This window comes from Loxodonta africana, chromosome 7 (genome assembly GCF_030014295.1).
Source record: "Loxodonta africana isolate mLoxAfr1 chromosome 7, mLoxAfr1.hap2, whole genome shotgun sequence".
Taxonomy (NCBI): Eukaryota; Metazoa; Chordata; class Mammalia; order Proboscidea; family Elephantidae; genus Loxodonta; species Loxodonta africana.
In genome coordinates, this window is record NC_087348.1 from 92,012,809 (window position 1) to 92,030,496 (window position 17,688).

Consider the following 17,688-nt stretch of genomic DNA (forward strand, 5'->3'; position numbering starts at 1 on the left):
TCATTTGAAAATTGGGTATCTTGTAAACAGGTTTTAAGCAAGTCTGATAGAGACAAATTCTTCATGATCATTCTGCTTGCTTTTTGGTAACTACAACTAAATCTTTGGTGCATTTCAGATTATTGTTAGGAGAGAATTCTAGGAGTAGAATCATTGTGTCAAAGGATTTGAGTCTTTTTTAAAAACTCTTGGTTCCTGTTTCCAAATTGCCCTCCCAAAAGTTGTACCAACATTTATGCATATCATCAGTATCTGAAAGTGACCTTCTCACTTCTTCAAGTAACAGACCAATCCAATCTAACCTAAGCAAAACTGAATAAAGCTGAGTTTCCAGCCATTTTATTCATTTAGAGACAGAAATACCACCAGGCTTTGACAATTCTAGTTGAGGAAAGAAGATGAAACTATAGACATAGTGTCCAAGAGAGGCAAGAAACTCCTCATGGGATAGGACGAGGCCAAAGGCTCATGCCTGGGAGGCATGGAGTCTGGTTGTTCACTAATGGAGGCACGCTTGTGTGTGTGGCTGCTGCACCAAGGCCTTGATGTGGTTCCTGGAGACTTAAACCAGGGTCTGTAAGGCTGATAGAACTCTGTGGATTGAGGACCTTAAAAGTGCCTGAGAAGGGAGAAAACTCTTCTCCTGCAGAAGCTAAGTTGGTGGGGAGAGCAGTGAGCCTGCAGAGTGTGGTGAGAGTATCAGCCTGGGCTTGTTAGCATAGCAAGTGGGGACACAGGCCCAAGAGTCAGATATCTTGGTGGTTGTTACCTCTGTGCTTGGCTTGTCCCCAGAGCTGGTGAGATGGGCCTGTATCTTTATCTGCCACGGTACCTTGCACAGAGAAGGTGCTCTGGATGTGTTTCAGAACCAGGCTGAGCTTTCAGTAATTTGTTAATTCAACATATATTTAATGTGCAGGGCAATGGGAATAAAGCGAGGATGCCCACTCTCACCACTTCTATTCATCTTGCGCTCGAGGTTCTAGCTGGGGCAATTAGGGAAGATAAAGAACTAAAAGGCATCCAGATTGGAATAAGTTAAAACTATCTCTATATTCAGATGACATGAACTTGTATATACAGGATCCATGATAGTTAAGATTGTGTGTCAAGTTGGCTGGGCCAAGATTCTGTTTTGGCAGTTGTATAATGTTGTGATCACTTCCCTGCTGAAATTTGATAAGTGATCAACCCCATGATGGAATCTGCTGAGTGGTACCGGTGGGGGAGGGGCCTGTGGGGGTGGGGCCTGTGGCAGCTTACCGCCCCCTCAGCCTTCATTTCTCTGCCCTCCACTGCCTACTTCCTTCCTGCTTGCCTTGCCAAGGCTTTTGGCTAGCTCTGGATCCTGCAGCTGCCTCTTGTTTGTCCAAACCCCGATTCTTAGAACTTGAGCTAGCAGCTTACGTGCCGATCTTGGAATTCATCAATCTTCACAGCCTGTGAGCAAGAGTCCTGTTCTCCAACCTACTGATCTTGGGATCTCCAGCCCCTGCAGCTACATGAATTAGGAGAAGCCTGTGGCCTTGCCTGCTGATCTTGGGATTCATCAACCTTCACAGCCTGGAGCAAGAGCCCTGCTCACCGACCTGCTGATCTTGGGTTTGCCAGCCCCTGTGGCTACGTGAATCAGGAGAAACATCAATCCTGATCCGTGCACTTGGGATGTTCCAGCCTCTACAATTGTGTGAGCTGTTTCCTTGATATAAATCTCTCTCTATGTATATGTTTATATGCTTTACTGATTTTGCTTCTCTAAAAAAAATTTTTTTTTTTTTTTAGAGAACCCAGCCTAAGACAGAATCCTTAGGAATCCACTAAAAAACTATTAGACCTAATAAACAAGTTCAGCAGAATTACAGGCTATAACTCAATGATGAGAGCCCCGGTGATGCAGTGGTTAAAGTGCTCGGCTGATAACCGAAAGTTAGTGGTTTGAACCCATCACCTGCTCCACAGGAGAAAGATGTGGTAGTCTCCTGTAAAGATTTACAGCTTTGGAACCCCTGTGGGGCAGTTCTACTCATCCTATAGGGTCACTCTGAGTTGGAATCAACTCAATGGCAATGGGCTTTCTTTTAAGCTCAGTATACAAAAATAAACTACATTTCTGCACACTAGCAATGAACAAGCTGAAATGAAATTAGAAAATAATTCCATTTACAATAGTATCAAAAAGTATAACAATCTGAAGAAATTTAACAAAAGAAATGTAAAACTAATACTCTGAAAGTGATAAAACATTGTTGAAAGAAATTAAAGAAGACCTAAAAATGGAAGGGCATCCTATGTTCATGGATCAGAAAACTTATTATTCAGATGACAGTACTTTCCAAATTGATCTACAGATTCAGTATAATATCTATCCAAATCCCAGCTGGCTCTCTTGCAGAAATTGACAAGCCGATCCTACAATTCACATGGAAATGCAAGGGCCCAAGAATAGCCAAAACAATCCTAGAAAAGAACAAAGTTGAAGGACTCAAACTTTGATATCAAAACTTACTACAAAGCTACAGTAATCAAGATAGTATCATACTGCATGAGGATAGACATATAGATCAGTAGAACAGAATTATAGTCCAGAAATAAACTTCTGCATTTATGGCCAATTGATGTTCAACAAGGGTTCCGAGAAAATTCAATAGGCAAAGAATAGTCTTTTCAACAAATGATGCTGAAACAACTGGCTATCCACATGCAAAAGAATGAAAAACTTCCTTACATCATACACAAACATTAACTCAAAATGGGTTACAGGCATAAATATAAGAGCTAAAACTATAAACTCATAGAAGAAAATAAGAATAAATCTTCATGACCTTGGGTTAGGCAAAACCTTCTTAGACACAACACCAAAAGCATAAATGACAAAAAAAAAAAAAAAAAACTGGGCTTCAAAGAACACCATCAAAAAATGGATAGCCAACCCAGAGAATGGGAGAAAATATTTGCAAATCACATATCTGATAAGGACTTGTATCCAAAATATATAAAGAACTCTTAAAACTCAACAATAAAAAGACAGCTCCAACAGATACATGAGGAAATGCTCATGATCATTAGCCATTAGAGAAATGCAAATCAAAACTACAATGAGATTTCATCTCACTCCAACAGCTCCAACAAGGCTAGGATTAATCCAAAAAACACAAAATAATAAATATTGGAGAGGCTGTGGAGAGGTTGGAACACTTATACACTGCTGGTGGGAATGTAGAATGGTACAACCACTTTGGAAATCGATTTGGCACTTCCTTAAGAAGCTGGAAATGGAACTACCATACGATCCAGCAATCCCACTCCTCGGAATATATCCTAGAGAAATAAGAACCTTTACAGGAACAGATATATGCACACCCATATTTATTGCGGCGCTGTTTATAATAGCAAAGAGGTGGAAGCAACCAAGGTGCCTATCAATGGATGAATGGATAAATAATGGTATATTCACACAGTGGAATACTACGCATCGATGAATCTGTGAAACATTTCATAACGTGGAGGAATCTGGAACGCGTCATGCTGAGTGAAATTAGTTGCAAAAGGACAAATATTGTGTAAGACCACTATTATAAGAACTTGAGAAATAGTTTAAACTGAGAAGAAAACATTCTTTTGTGGTTGTGAGAGGGGGGACGGAGGGTGGGTGGGAGAGGGGTATTCACGAATTAGGTAGTATGTAAGAACTACTTTCGGTGAAGAGAAAGACAATACACAATACAGGGAAGTCAGCACAACTGGACTAAACCAAAAACAAAAAAGTTTCCTGAATAAACTGAATGCTTCGAAGGCCAGCATAGCAGGGGCAGGGGTTTGGGGACCATGGTTTCAGGGGACATCTAAGTCAATTGGCATAGTAAAATCTATTAAGAAAACATTCTGCATCCCACTTTGAAGAGTGGGGTCTGAGGTCTTAAACACTAGCAAATGGCCATCTAAGATGCATCAATGAGTCTGAACCCACCTGGATCAAAGGAGAATGAAGAACACCAAGAATACAAGGTAATTATGAGCCCTAGAGACGGAAAACCGCATAAACCAGAGACTACATCATCCTGAGACCAGAAGAACTAGATGGTGCACGGCTACAACCGATGACTGCCCTGACAGGGAACACAACAGAGAACCCCTGAGGGAGCAGGAGAGCAGTGGGATGCAGACTCCAAAATCTCATAAAAAGACCAGACTTAATGGTCTGACTGAGACTAGAAGGACCCCAGTGGTCATGGCCCCCAGACCTTCTGTTGGCCCAGGATGGGGACCATTCCCGAAGCCAACTCCTCAGACATGGATTGGACTGGACAATGGGTTGGAGAGGGATGCTGATGAGGAGTGAGCTTCTTGGATCAGGTGGACACTTGAGACTATGTTGGCATCTCCTGCCTGGAGGGGAGATGAGAAGGTAGAGAGGTTAGAAGCTGGTGAAATGGACATGAAAAGAGAGGGTAGAGGGAGGGAGCAGGCTGTGTCATTAGGGGGAGAGTAATTGGGAGTATGTAGCAAGGTGTATATAAGTTTTTGTGTGAGAGACTCTCTTGATTTGTAAACTTTCACTTAAAGCGCAATAAAAATTATAAAAAAAAGACAGCTCCTGGGTCTTAAATGCTAGCAAGCGGCCACATAAGATGCAACAGTTGGTCTCAAGCCACCTGGAGCAAAGGAGAATGAGGATTACCAAAGGTACATGGTAAGTATGAGCCTAAGAGTCAGAATGGCCCACATAAATCAAAGACTACATCATCCTGAGACCAGAAGAATTAGATGGTGCCCAGCTACAACCGAAGACTGCCATGAGAGGGAGCACAACAGAGAATCTCTGAGGGAGCAGGAGAACAGTGGGATGCAAACCCCGAATTCTATTAAAAAGACCAGACGTAATGGTCTGACTGAGACCAGAGAGATCTCGGAGGTCATGATCCCCAGACCTTCTCTTAGCCCAAGACAGGAACTATTCCCGAAGCCAACTCTCCAGACGAGGATTGGACTGGACTACAAGACAGAAAATACTGGTGAGGAGTGGGCTTCTTAGATCAAGTAGACACATGAGACTATCTGGGCAGCTCCTGTCTGGAGGGGAGATACGAAGGCTGAAGGGGACAGAAGCTGGCTGAATGGACATGGAAACACAGGGTGGAGGGAAGGAATGTGCTGTCTCATTAGGGGGAGAGCAACTAGGAGTACATAGCAAGGTGTATATAAGGTTTTGTATGAAAGACTGACTTGATGTGTAAACGTTCACTTAAAATAAAAAGAAAAAATAACACAAAAATAAATAAAAAGACAGCTCGACTGAAAAATGGCAAAGGATCTGAACAGACATTCTCCAAGGAAGAAATACGAACAAGATATACAAATGGCCAATAAGCACATGAAAAGATGCTCAACATCATCGGTGCTCAGGGAAATGCAAATCAAAACCACAGAGAGAAACCACTTCGTACCCACTAGGGTGGCTACAGTCAAAAAGACAGATAATAACAAAGTGTTGGCCAGGTTGTGAAGAAGTTGGAACCCTCATATGTTGCTGGTCGGAATGTAAAATGGTGCAGCTGCTTCGGATAACTGTTGGGCAGTTTCTCAAAATGTTAAACATGGAGTTACCATATGAGCCAGCAGTTTGAGAAATAAAAACATACATCCACACAAAAACTTGTACACAAATGGTTGTAGCAGTGTTATTCATAGTAGCCAAAACAAGGAAACAACCCAAGTGTCCACCAACTGATAAATAAATGTGGTATGTCCATAGAATGGCACATTATTCGGTCATAAAAAGGGATGAAGTACTGATACGTGCTACAACATAGGTGAGCCCTGAAAACATTATGTTAAGTAAAAGAAGATAGTTACAAAAAACCTTATTGTGATTCCATTTATATGAAATATCCAAAATAGGTAAGTCTATAGAGACAGAGTAAATTAGTGGTTGTCTAGAGTTGTAGACCTGAGTTCAGGGGAAATGGGGAGTGACTGCTGATGAGTACAGGGTTTCTTTATAGGTTGATGAAAATGTTCTAAAATTGATTGTGGTGATGGTTACACAACTCTGTGAATATAATAAAAGCCATTGAGTTGTACACTTTAAATGGGTGAATTGTATGGTGTATTGGTGTCCTAGGACTGCTGTAACAAATTACCACAAACTGGGTGGCCTAAAACAACAAAATTTATTCTCTCACAGTTCTGGAGGCTAGAAGTCCAAAATCAAGGTGTCAGCAGGGCCATGTTGTCTCTGAAGGCTCTAGGGGAAAATTTGTTCCATGCCTTTCTTTTAGCACCTGGTGTTGCCAGCAATCCTTGGTGTTCCTTGGCTTGTAGACCTATCACTCCAGTCTGCCCCTGTTGTCACATGGCATTCTCCCTGTGTGTCTGTCTCTGTGTCTCTTCTTATAAGGACAGCAGCCATATTGGATTAGGGCCCACCTTAATGACCTCATTTTAACTTGATTACATCTGCAAAGACCCTATTTTCAAATAAAGTCACACAGATACCAGGAATGGTGTCTTTTGGGGAGACACAATTCAACCCATAACATACAGTATGTGAATTATATCTCAAGGTGTTAAAAACAAAAAAAGATAGCTTGAAAAAAAGGAATGAGCTACTAATACATACAACAATTTAGATGAATCTCAAAAACATTAAGCTGAACAAAAGCCACATACAAAAGAGTACATGCTGAATAATTCCATTTATATCGTCTGTTCTAGAACAGGCAGAACAAAATCATGGTGTAAAAAAATCAGAACAGTGGTTGCCTGAGGATGGTGAGGTTGACTCAGGAGGAACATGGGCAGCTAGTGGGTGATCACATGTTCTATATCTTACTAGGGTTGTGGGTTAGTTATACCAGGTGTATGGAAACTGTACACTTAAGATCTGTGCATTTCACTGTATCTAAATCATACCTCAGTTTCTTAAAAATTAAAAAGAGAAATTGAAGGGTTAAGAAAACAAAAATGATAGAGCTGGGATCCAGTTTAGACCATGTGGCTTCAAAACCTAAGCACTTTAAACATTTTGGACCCTCTTTTGGGTTTTTAACAAGGAATGTCAACATTTGGTATCAATTTCCACTATATTTGTTCTTGATTTAACAAATATTTGGAGGAGGCCCACCCTATACAACTTAGTGCTAGGTTGGAGATTTGAAAACCCAAATCCTAAGGAGCCAGCAGGTGATCTTGATATGAAGAAGCCAAAACGAGATAAACGGGAGTAGTGGGAAATGACATCAGGAGGGTATGTGCCTTGGTGTATATAACAAGCTCTGTATCATCCATGCTTGTGTTTGCCCAGAGCACCTCTGGAGAGATGTGCAAGAAACAGGGGGTATAGATTGCCTCTGGGGAGAGGAACTGAGTGGCTGGGAATGAGGTGGAGACTCGTTTTTCTCTGCCACCTGTTTGTGCCCTTCAGTTTTGAATCATGTGCCTTCTAGAAAGTAAATTTTTTTTAAAAAATTGTGTGGATCAAACAAAACCAATCAGCAACTGCTGACCTTTGTGCCTGGCACTGGAGAGAAGTCAACGAGGAAAAAGGTACTGATGTGCAGTGTAAGCCAGCAATGAGACACAGAGTAAACTGCACAGGTACACCATACACTCAGAATTTGCTAAATGAATAAATGAACTAGTTGGTAAGTAAAATGCCTCACATATATACAGTAGGCCTTCAGAATATTAACCTCCTTCCAACATTCCCCAAGATTCCAAGACAGTTGTTGTGATCCAGGTGTGTACACGGATGGAAATGGAGAAGGAAGCACAAGAGAGATTTCGAAGGTGGAACTGACAGCATTTGGTCCGTTTGGCCAGTTGGCTGATTTAGAAGGTGAAGGAGAAATAAGACCAAAGTACTGCTGAGTGCTCTAAGCTGGGTGAGTGAGTGGCAGGCAGGAACATTAGAGAGGCCCGGAGCAGTCAGGAGGGAGAAGGGGCCTGTGGGGGACAAGGGGAGATAGGGTGGGTTTTTGTTTTGTTCATATGCCATTTTGTTAGCTGATGGCCGGACATTCAGTTTCATTCAATAAACATTTTGGAGCACTAAGTGGAAGTGTCCAGCCTGTAGTTGGAAAGTCAGGGTAGGGTCTGAGGGAGATTTCAGGCCCAGAAGAAAGCACAGATTTAGGAGTCATTGGCCTTGAGATGATAGCTACAGGTGATAGTTAAGTTCCCTGAAAAAAAAAAAAAAAACCAAACCCGTTGCTGAAAGTTGATTCCTACTCACTAAGGGGAAAAAAAATCAGAAACAAAAAAGAACAAAGGTGGGTGTCAGAGCCTCCTGCTCTTTCCTGTTTCTGGACGAGCCTGTCTGAAGATCTGGGCATTCAGGTGACACGAGGGGTGTGTGGAGCAGGACAGGACAAAGAACGGAGGGCTTGAGTCAGAGGACCTCCATTCTTTGTGTGACCTTATACAGCAGACTTTACTATCTGGGACTCAGTTTCCTCACCTGTAATCAGGGGCAATAATGCCAGCCCTCTCTCCCTTCCAAAATCATCGTGCTGACCAAAAGGGAGAGTGCATAAGAAAATGTTTTGTAAATAAGCAGTAGAAGACTAATCACATGTAAAAAATTATTATTGCAATGGGAGATGCAGGAGACCAATAAAATGGATTTGGTTACAGTAAGCACAGGCGTTACTTTCTGTTTCTTTCGAGAGAGAGAGAGAGAGAGACCAGCAGCAGCAAGTACTGCCAGGTGCACAGTGTAGTTTTTCCAACTTTGAGAAGCAAATAACAGAGGGGGCCAACTGGCTCATCCCAGGAGGCCTGTCTTCACCAAATGAATCTGAAACGATGGCCTGGGGAATGGCTGCAGGCACAGGCCCAGGAGAGCAGGCCCTGTCCTGCGGGGGAGGGACCCAGGGAGTGCAGGGCCAGCAGAGGTTGTCCACATGGCCAGGGCCCTGGTCCCTGGACCTCTGCAATTTGGAGCTTCCTTCAGGCGAAGCCCAGCCAGATGTGCTCCTCAGGGTCCCAGATGGCCCATGAAGGGCATTGCCCAGCCCCCAGGCCATGTGCAGAAGCATCACCTCAGGGTTAGGCAGAGAAGTGACCATGGTTTCACCATAGAATAGGCCAGGCTGGGTTTCTTCAGCTCCCCAGGTGGCCGGCCTTTTTAGTGCTGAGGGCCACGTTGGATCTGCCAGAACTTCGGGACAGGGTCCAGTGCAGGAGGCTTAGGGAAACTGCTTCCAGTTCTTTTCAGGCCCATAGACATGTCCTCCCAAATGCCTGGCTGGATATGAGCCCCTGCAGTCTGTGTGCCAGCCTGGGGACAGTCCTTTCAAATAGTACCTTTAAGGTGGCCACACTCTTGCCAAATCTTCCTGGCTAGGGCTAGAGAGGACCTTAGTGAGCATCTCACCCAGCCCCTTCATATTCAGTTGAGGACCCTGGGCCCAGAAAGGGCAAGGACTTGCTCAAGGGGCAGAGCCAGGGAACTTTTCTGAGGAGGCTTGATGGAACTGGGAGCAGAAGTCAGGTCTTTGGCCTCTCAGCATCCATCTCTCCAGATCCTCCCTCTCTCCCCATTACTGGTATTTTCCAGTCTCTTCCCTTTGGCGATGCTGCCCTCTCACCTCTCTCAGAGCTTCCTCACCAGCCCTGCAAGCTCAGAGGTGTCCACCCGAGACTAAGGTTCGGCTCCCCCATCTCTGCTCGCTCTGTAGTGGCCAGCTCCAGGAGCCCAGATACTGTCTCAGAAAAGTCTCCTGGCTAGCGGGGGTGGGGAGAAGCCTAGGTCAGGAGCTGCAGCCAGGTCCAGTTCTGCCACTAATGGGTGTCAGAGGGCACGGAAAGAATGCCACCTTTTGAAAAACGACTCTTCCATTGAGACCCTGTATTGGATCTTCTCCCACCCACCTGTGTCCCCTCAGGGCATTTGTTCTTTCCTTCAACATTTATTGTGCATTCAGCAAAACCTTGGGGAGGGCTTAGACTCTGTGCCATGCCCTGTGCATAGTCCCAGAACAGAGATACTACTGACTCACTCAACCTTACCCTCAGGTGCTCCCAGTCTGATGGAGGAGACATCAGAATGGGCGTTTGCCACCAGTGTGATCAGCACTATAATAGAGGGAAGAACAAGACACTCCGGAGGCTCAAAAGATGCTGCTTCCCCTCACCCGCTGTCTTAAAAGATGAGGAGACATTTCCTAGGCAGACAAAGTAGGGAAAGGCATCCCAGGAACCTTATACTAATAGAAGGTAAGAGAGATGATGGGCTGAGGGTAGAGTTCTGGACTGAATGTGGCTTAGATCACAGGGTATGCACGGATTAGCAGGAGAGAGGCTAGGACAAGGAGGCGGCAGAGGTCGCATGTGAAGAAGGTTGAAGGCAGGCTAATGTTTGGACTGGATCCTGTTTATGATGGGGAAGCCATTGAAAAGTTGTGAGCAGGAGAGATGTGATCAAGCGTGCATTTTTGAAAACCCTTCTGGCGTACAGGGTAGAGGCCAGGGGACTAGAATTGAGGAGTCTGGATGTACCAAGTCCAATCCTACCGTTTTCCTCATGTCCTGGGCCATCCGGAGAGGTGGTAGGGGCAGGTCCAGCATGCCCACGTTCTTTGTGGAGTGCCAGGCCTGGTATTTCTTTTCCTTACTAGTCCTTACACTTCCCATCCATGAACAGGAAGGATGAAACACCATCATATCTCAGGAGATTTCTTCCCTAGGTGTACATCACAATCAACCACGTAACTTTCTAAATGGCGATCAGTTGGGCCCTGTCCCACACTTACTAAATCATCCATTCATTCCACAAATATTTATCGATGGGGAAGCCATTGAAAAGTTGTGAGCGGGGGAGAGATATGATCAAGTGTGCAGGTCCCTCTTCGGTACAAACAGTTTGCACTTGACTGCTAACCCAAAGGTTGGCAGTTTGAACCCACCCAGCAATACCATGGAAGGAAAGACCTGGCAGTCTGCTTCTGTTATGATTGTGGTGGTTGTTAGTTGCCATCAAATTGATTCCAACTCATGATGCTCCCAAGTGCGCAGAGTAGAACTGTACTTCATAGTATTTTCAAGGCTATGATTTTTCGGCAGCAGATGGCCAGGTCTTACTTCCAAGATATCTCTGGATAGGTTTGACCTGCCAGTCTTTTGGTTTGTAGGTCAGAGCTTAATCATTTGTGCCACCCAGGGAATAAAATGACGGTGAAGAAAAGCCTATGGGGCAGTTCTACTCTGTAACACATGGGGTGTCCATGAGTCGGAATTGACTTGACAGCAACTAACAACTACTACTATGTGCTGGACAGTGTAATAGGCATATAGCCCCTGCCCTTGTGGAGCTTACATTCAGAATCTCTGGAGAGGAGCCCAGATATCTGTATTTAGAAAAGCTCCAGCCTCACCCAGGAACTACTGCTTAAAAGAACTAGCTGAGGATGCCAAATGCAAATGGGAGCATAGGTGGGCACTGTGGGCTGGGCAACCCAAAGCTTAGCAATATCTACATAGGTTTGACCCTGACAGAAGTCAGATAGCTTCACATGGATTCACAAAGGCATGGCTCCCCCAGAAGTATGGGTGCCTCTGAGCAGCCTGCTGCTGGAGCCATGCTTCAGACCCCTTAGGGCCTGACAGGGGCTCTCTCTCACCCACAGAGAGTCACACCAACAGGAATGATCAGAAATAGCACCAAGGTTCTTGCCCTCCACAAGGAGGCTCCAGTGGAAACAGGCCTTGGGAATAGTACCAAGGACCCACGTTGCCCAGAGAACCACAGAGTGGTCGAGGACCTGGCCTGAGGTCACACAGCATGATGGTCTCCAAACTGGAGTGTCTCCCCCTGCTGGTCCCAGCTGCTTCCTTCTCTAGCCCCGGCACCTTGCCCAAACCTGCTACCACACACTCCACTTTCCCACCCTGTCCTCCCCACCTCTCCAGCTCTAAGGCCAGGAACATGATTTCAGAATGATGAAACCCAGCTCCTGAGGTCACGCCGGCCTCTTTGCAGTGGCTCTGATTTTTCACGGCCCCATTCCCCCCAGTGGGTTGGGGAAGCTGCCAGGCCTTTCGCACATATCTGGGGGGAGGTGGAGGGAATGTGAGAATGAGGTAACCAGGAGAGCTCACTGGAAGCCAGGTCAAGGGGAATGTTATGTTACAGACCATCTCCTGACCCAGCCTCTTAATGCAACCCACCGCTAATGTAATGCCTTCATCCCATCATCCCACTTAATCCACACAGCATCCCCTTTGCACTCATGCTTTCTGAGTCAACACCACCAAACTGTCTGTACCTCTGTGCCACACACCATGCTGATACACAACTCTGGGAGTTTGCTTCTGCTGTTTCCTCTGCTTATAGTGCTCTTTCCTCCTTCTCCACCCACCTTATCTGCTTTGCCTGGCTTACTCCTACTCATCCTTTAAGTCCCTGCTATGGTATCACTTTCCCCAGGAAGTCTTCCCTGACCATGTCCCAACATGTAGGGCTATATATCCTCTGTGTGCACTCATAATAATCTATTTTTGAGTTCATCACATTGTATCATAACTACCTGCTTACATGTTTGTCTCCCCATCTAGAATGGGAGCTTCTCAAAGGCAGAGATGGGGTTGGGTTTAGGTCTGGCTCATCTTAGTATCCCAGGCCCCAGTACAGAGCTGAGCATAGAATTTTGGACACCCCTTCTTCCAACGTAGACAGGAATCTCAGGAGGGATTTTAGCCCTAATTTTACAGAGAGAAAACTGAGGCCCAAGAGGAGTTACCTGACCTGTCCAAGGTCCAAAAGTGAGGTAGTATCAGGACAGGGACTAGAATCCTGCTCTCCTAGAGCATAGGCTGGTTCTCTTGTGCTCCAGCCAGCCAAAGGGACCCGCTGAGCCATATTGGGGGTACTAGTTTCTATTGCTGTTGCAACAAATCACCACAACCTTAGTGGCCTAAAACAACATATGTATTATCTTACAGTCCTGGAGGTCAGAAGTCCAAAATGAGGCTCAATGGGCTGAAAATCAAGGTGTTGGCTGGGCTGCCTTCCTTTCTGGATGCTCAAGGAGAGAATCTATTCTTTTGCCTTCTTCAGCTTGTAAAGGCTACCCTCATTCCTTGGCTCATGGCCTCCTTCCATCTTGAAAGCCAGCAATGGCCAGTTGAGTCTGTCTCACATCACATCACTCTGACATGCCCTCTTGTGCCTCCTCTTCAATTTTTAAGGATCCTTGTGATTACACTGAAGGAGCCCTGGTGGTGCAGTGGTTAAAAAGCATGACTGCTAACCAAAAGGTTGGCAGTTTGAAACCACCAGCAGCTCCACTGGAGAAAGATGTGGCAATCTGCTTCCGTGGAAATTTAGAGCCTTGGAAACCGTACAGGGTCACTGTGAGTCAGAATTGACTCAGTGGCAGTGGGTTTGAGTTTTTGGTATGATTGCATTGGGTGTATCAGAGTAATTCAGGGTAATCTCCCCATATCAAGGGCAGTTGATCTGTAACCTTAATCCACCTTTGCCATGTGACCTAACATATTCACAAGTTCCAGGGATTTGGAAGTGGCCGTCTTTGGGAGGGGGGCATTATTATGTCAACCACACCGGTGGGCAAGGAGGTAATGGATCTGTTGAGAGGGTAGAGTGAACAGACTTCCCAATGTGCCCAGAACTGTCCTGGTTTCAGCCTGTCATCCAGGGGTAATTACTGATAGTACCACCTTTCATTTTCAAAAATATTCTAGTTTGAAGAATAAATTATATGGTTACCCAAGTCACAGACTATTAGAGTAGGAGGACCAAGCCCTCATTCTGCAGATGAGAAAACTGAGACAAAGAAAGGAAAAGGAGCTTACTCAATGTCACACAGTTAGTGTTAGAGCTGAGACTAGGACCCAGGTCTTTTGCCAGAAGGCCAGGTTGGTTCCCAATTCAGACCGAAATATTTCTTTCGTCAAGAAGGCTTCCTAGAGAAAGTGGGAGGCACAGTCATCAGTGATAAAGAAGATGGTGATGCTGATGACCATTTATTAAGTACTTCCTATGTTGCCAGGCACTGGTAACTAATGCTGAATGCTTTGTATGTATTATCTCATTTGGTCCTCACAAAAATCGTGGATCATCCCCCTTCACAAATGGGGAAACAGAGATTTAGAGTGGTTCAAACACCAGTAGGTGTTGAAGCTGGGTTTCAAATCTCGCTCTTTCTTATTATAAAGCTAATGTTTTTCCTCTGTCCTTAGGGGGTTGCTGGGCTTGGGGAACTGAGAGAACTGGAAACCCTTACTTTGGAGAAACAGGTGCAGCAGCGTTACAGTAGAGATGGAGAATGATGGAGGGGTTGGTGATTTACTGAGCCTGTGAATAGGTATGAGGGTGAGATGGCTCAGCTATTCGCATTTCATTTCCACTGATGACTAAAATTATGGTCATAGCAGGAGGAGTTTATCTATTTATTCTAAAAGGTTTACTTATTTTTTTCATATCTACTCAATGTAAAATATTTGGAAAATACCAAAAGTGAAAAGAAGATAATAACATTAATGATAATTCCATACACCCGAAGAACCACTGTTAACATTTTGGCAAATTCCTTTACAGGGATTTTTAAAACATAAAATATTTCAACATATGAAAAAGCATATGATGAACACCCATGTCCCCACCATCCAGCTTAAGAAATAAAATGTTATGTATATAATTGAAATCCCTCCTAAGTGTTTCCCAAAGTATTCCCCTCCCTGCTTGACAAGAAGCCCTTCCAGGCTTTTTTTTTCTATACATATTTCTTTTGATTAGTTGATGTGGCTGTGATTTTACAATTTTGTACCAGGGAGGAGGCTTCAGGAGAGACACCGGGGGAACTTCCTAGTCAGAAAGTTTGTGAGACGCTAAGGTCTATGACCAAAGAATGCAGGCAAAGGAAGCCAACTTTAGGGAATTGTTTGAGTGAAGCCCAATGAGGAGCCACAGAGGGGTGGATTGAACCAGATGACCTTTAAGGTCCCCAACCCTCCCACACATACTAGTTCCAAAATTTTTCTTATGAAAAAAGAAAGCTGCTTTGGATTGGCCTTCCCACACGTGGCCCAGCAGTGTCACTCCATCTGCTGGTTCCTGTCCAAGGTGTGCAGCTGTGAACCTGATTTGTGCAGGCTGCTCCCTGTCCCTCTCCCTGCTGTCTGACCTCCATGCTCTTCAACCTTCTTGTCTCTCTTCATCTCTCCCTTTCTTTCTCAGCCTCACTGCCTTGTCTCATCAGTCCCTTCCCTTGTTATCTCCATCTCCTTTCTCTGCTGGTACCTCTTCTCATCTATGTCTCTGCTCTTCCTCTAGGTTTTGCTCAGCCAGGCCAAGAAGCTTCCCCCAGGTGCCCCCAGAGGCTCTGCTTCCCAAGAGTTATAAAGCTCTTCCTATCTTCCCTACCAGGAGTCCTGGGTGATGCAAACAGTTAAGTGCTCAACTACAATCCAAAAGATTGGCTTTCAGACGCACCCAGAGTTGACTCAGAATAAAGGCCTGGTGATCTACTTCCAAAAAATAAGCCATTGAAAACCCTATGGAGAACATATTTAGTGCTTCTGGTCTACCTCCTAGTTCATTGCATAGTGCCTGGTATCTTAAAAGCTTGCGAGTGGTCATCCAAGGTACAACAGTTGGTTTCTATTTGCCTGGAGCAACAGAAGAAGAAGGAGAGTCAGGAATAGGAGGAGGATATGGAATGTGTGGCTAATTGCCTCCATGAACATGAGACCAGAAGAACTAGATGGTACCTGGCTACCATTACTGAACATTTTGATAAAAGATTCTATAGAAGAATCTGGATCAAAAGGGGGGAAATGGAGAACAGAATTTCAGATTCTCATGGACTCTGGACTTTCTGGAGCCAAGGGGGCTAGATGAATCCCTGAAACTATTGTCCTGAAATAATCTTTAAAGCTTAAACCAATTGGACCTAAGCAAAAGCATAGAAGTTTTCTAGGCACATCCAAACACTTTGAGGGACCGAGTATCTGGGGCTGGGCCCTGGGGACCATAGTCTCGGGGGACATCTAGGTCAATTGGCATAACATAGTTCACAAAGAAAATGTTCTACATTCCTACTTTGGTGAGTAGCGTCTGGGGCCTTAAAAGCTTGTGAGTGGCCATCTAAGATACATCTATTGGTCCCATCCCGTCTAGAGCAAAAGAGAATGAAGAAAACCAAAGACACAAGGTAAACATTAGTCCAGAAGACTAATGGACTGCATGTAGCACAGCCTCCATCAGCCTGAGCCCAGAAGAACTAGATGGTGCTCTGCTGCAACCACCAACAGCTCTGATAGGGATCATAATAGAGGATCCCGGACAGAGCAGGAGAAAAATGTAGAGCAAAATTCAAATTCATAAAAAGACCAGACTTGCTGGCCTGACAGAGACTGGAAGGACCCCCAAGATTATGGCCCCCAGACACCCTACTAACTGAGGACTGAAACCACTGCTGGAGCCTACCATTGTTCAGCCAAAGATTAGACAGGCCTATACGGTTAAGTGCTACAGCTGCTAACGAAAGAGTCAGCGGTTTGAATCCACCAGCGCTCCTTGGAAACTCTATGGGGCAGTTCTACTCCGTCCTATAGGGTCGCTATGAGTCGGAATCAACTCGATGGCGCTGGGTTTGGGGTTTTTTTTTAATATAAAACAAACGAGAACACACGTGAGGAACATGCTTCTTAGTTCAATCAAGCATACGAGACCAAATGGGCAATACCTGTCCAAAAGCAAAGACGAGAAGGCAGGAAGGGACAGGAAACCTGAACAAATGGACACGGGGAACCCAGGGTGGAAAGGGAAAAGGAGAGTGGTGACACATTGTGGGGATTGCAACCAACGTCACAAAACATTTTGTGTATAAATTTTTGAATGAGAGGCTATTTTGAGCTGTGAACTTTCAACTGAAAAAATAAACCAAACCCATTGCCATCAAGTCGATTCTGACTCATAACTACCCTATAGGACAGAGTAGAACTGTCCCATAGAGTTTCCAAGGAGCACCTGGTGGATTTGAACTGCTGACCTTTTGGTTAGCAGCTGTAGCTCTTAACCACTACGCCACCAGGGTTTCCTTTTCACCTAAAGCACAATTAAAAAAAAAAAAAATTAAACCAAAAATGTCCCCTAAAGTGTTCTTAAAACCAAACAGAAGTTTAGCTTAACTAGTAGAAAATGTCTGCCTTGAGCAGTATGCTCTTTTTTTTTTTATAATTTTTATTGTGCTTTAAGTGAAAGTTTACAAATCAAGTCAGTCTCTCACACAAAAACCCATATACACCTTGCTGCACACTCCCAATTACTCTCCCCCTAATGAGACAGCCCGCTCTCTCCCTTCACTCTCTCTTTTCTTATCCATTTTGCCAGCTTCTAACTCCCTCCACCCTCTGACCTCCCCTCCAGGCAGGAGATGCCAACATAGTCCCAAGTGTCCACCTGATCCAAGAAGCTCACTTCTCACCAGCATCCCTCTCCAACCCATTGTCCAGTTCAATCCTGTCTGAAGAGTTGGCTTCGGGAATAGTTCCTGTCCTGGGCCAACAGAAGGTCTGGGGGCTATGACCACTGGGGTCCTTCCAGTCTCAGACCATTAAGTCTGGTCTTTTATGAGAATTTGGGGTCTGCATCCCGCTGCTCTCCTGCTCCCTCAGGGGTTCTCTGTTGTGTTCTCTGTCAGGGCAGTCATCGGTTATAGCCGT

The 17,688-nt window shown here is 44.8% G+C and overlaps 1 protein-coding gene across 4 annotated transcripts in view; it reads left to right on the plus strand.

Annotated features, from left to right (window-relative positions):
• POLD3 (DNA polymerase delta 3, accessory subunit) overlaps positions 1 to 17,688 on the plus strand; it is a 109,357-nt gene that overhangs the window by 59,513 nt on the left and 32,156 nt on the right. Inside the window, exons 14-15 of one of the 4 annotated variants that reach the window (XR_010322491.1) lie at positions 1,388 to 1,685; positions 1,783 to 16,479. The exons of 1 other annotated variant lie outside the window; for it this stretch is intronic. The gene's annotated coding sequence lies outside the window, so the exon portion shown is untranslated. Of the gene's footprint in view, positions 1 to 1,387; positions 16,480 to 17,688 lie in introns of those variants that run through there. 2 more of the 4 variants (XR_002783643.2, XR_002783642.2) reach the window with 2 other exon arrangements.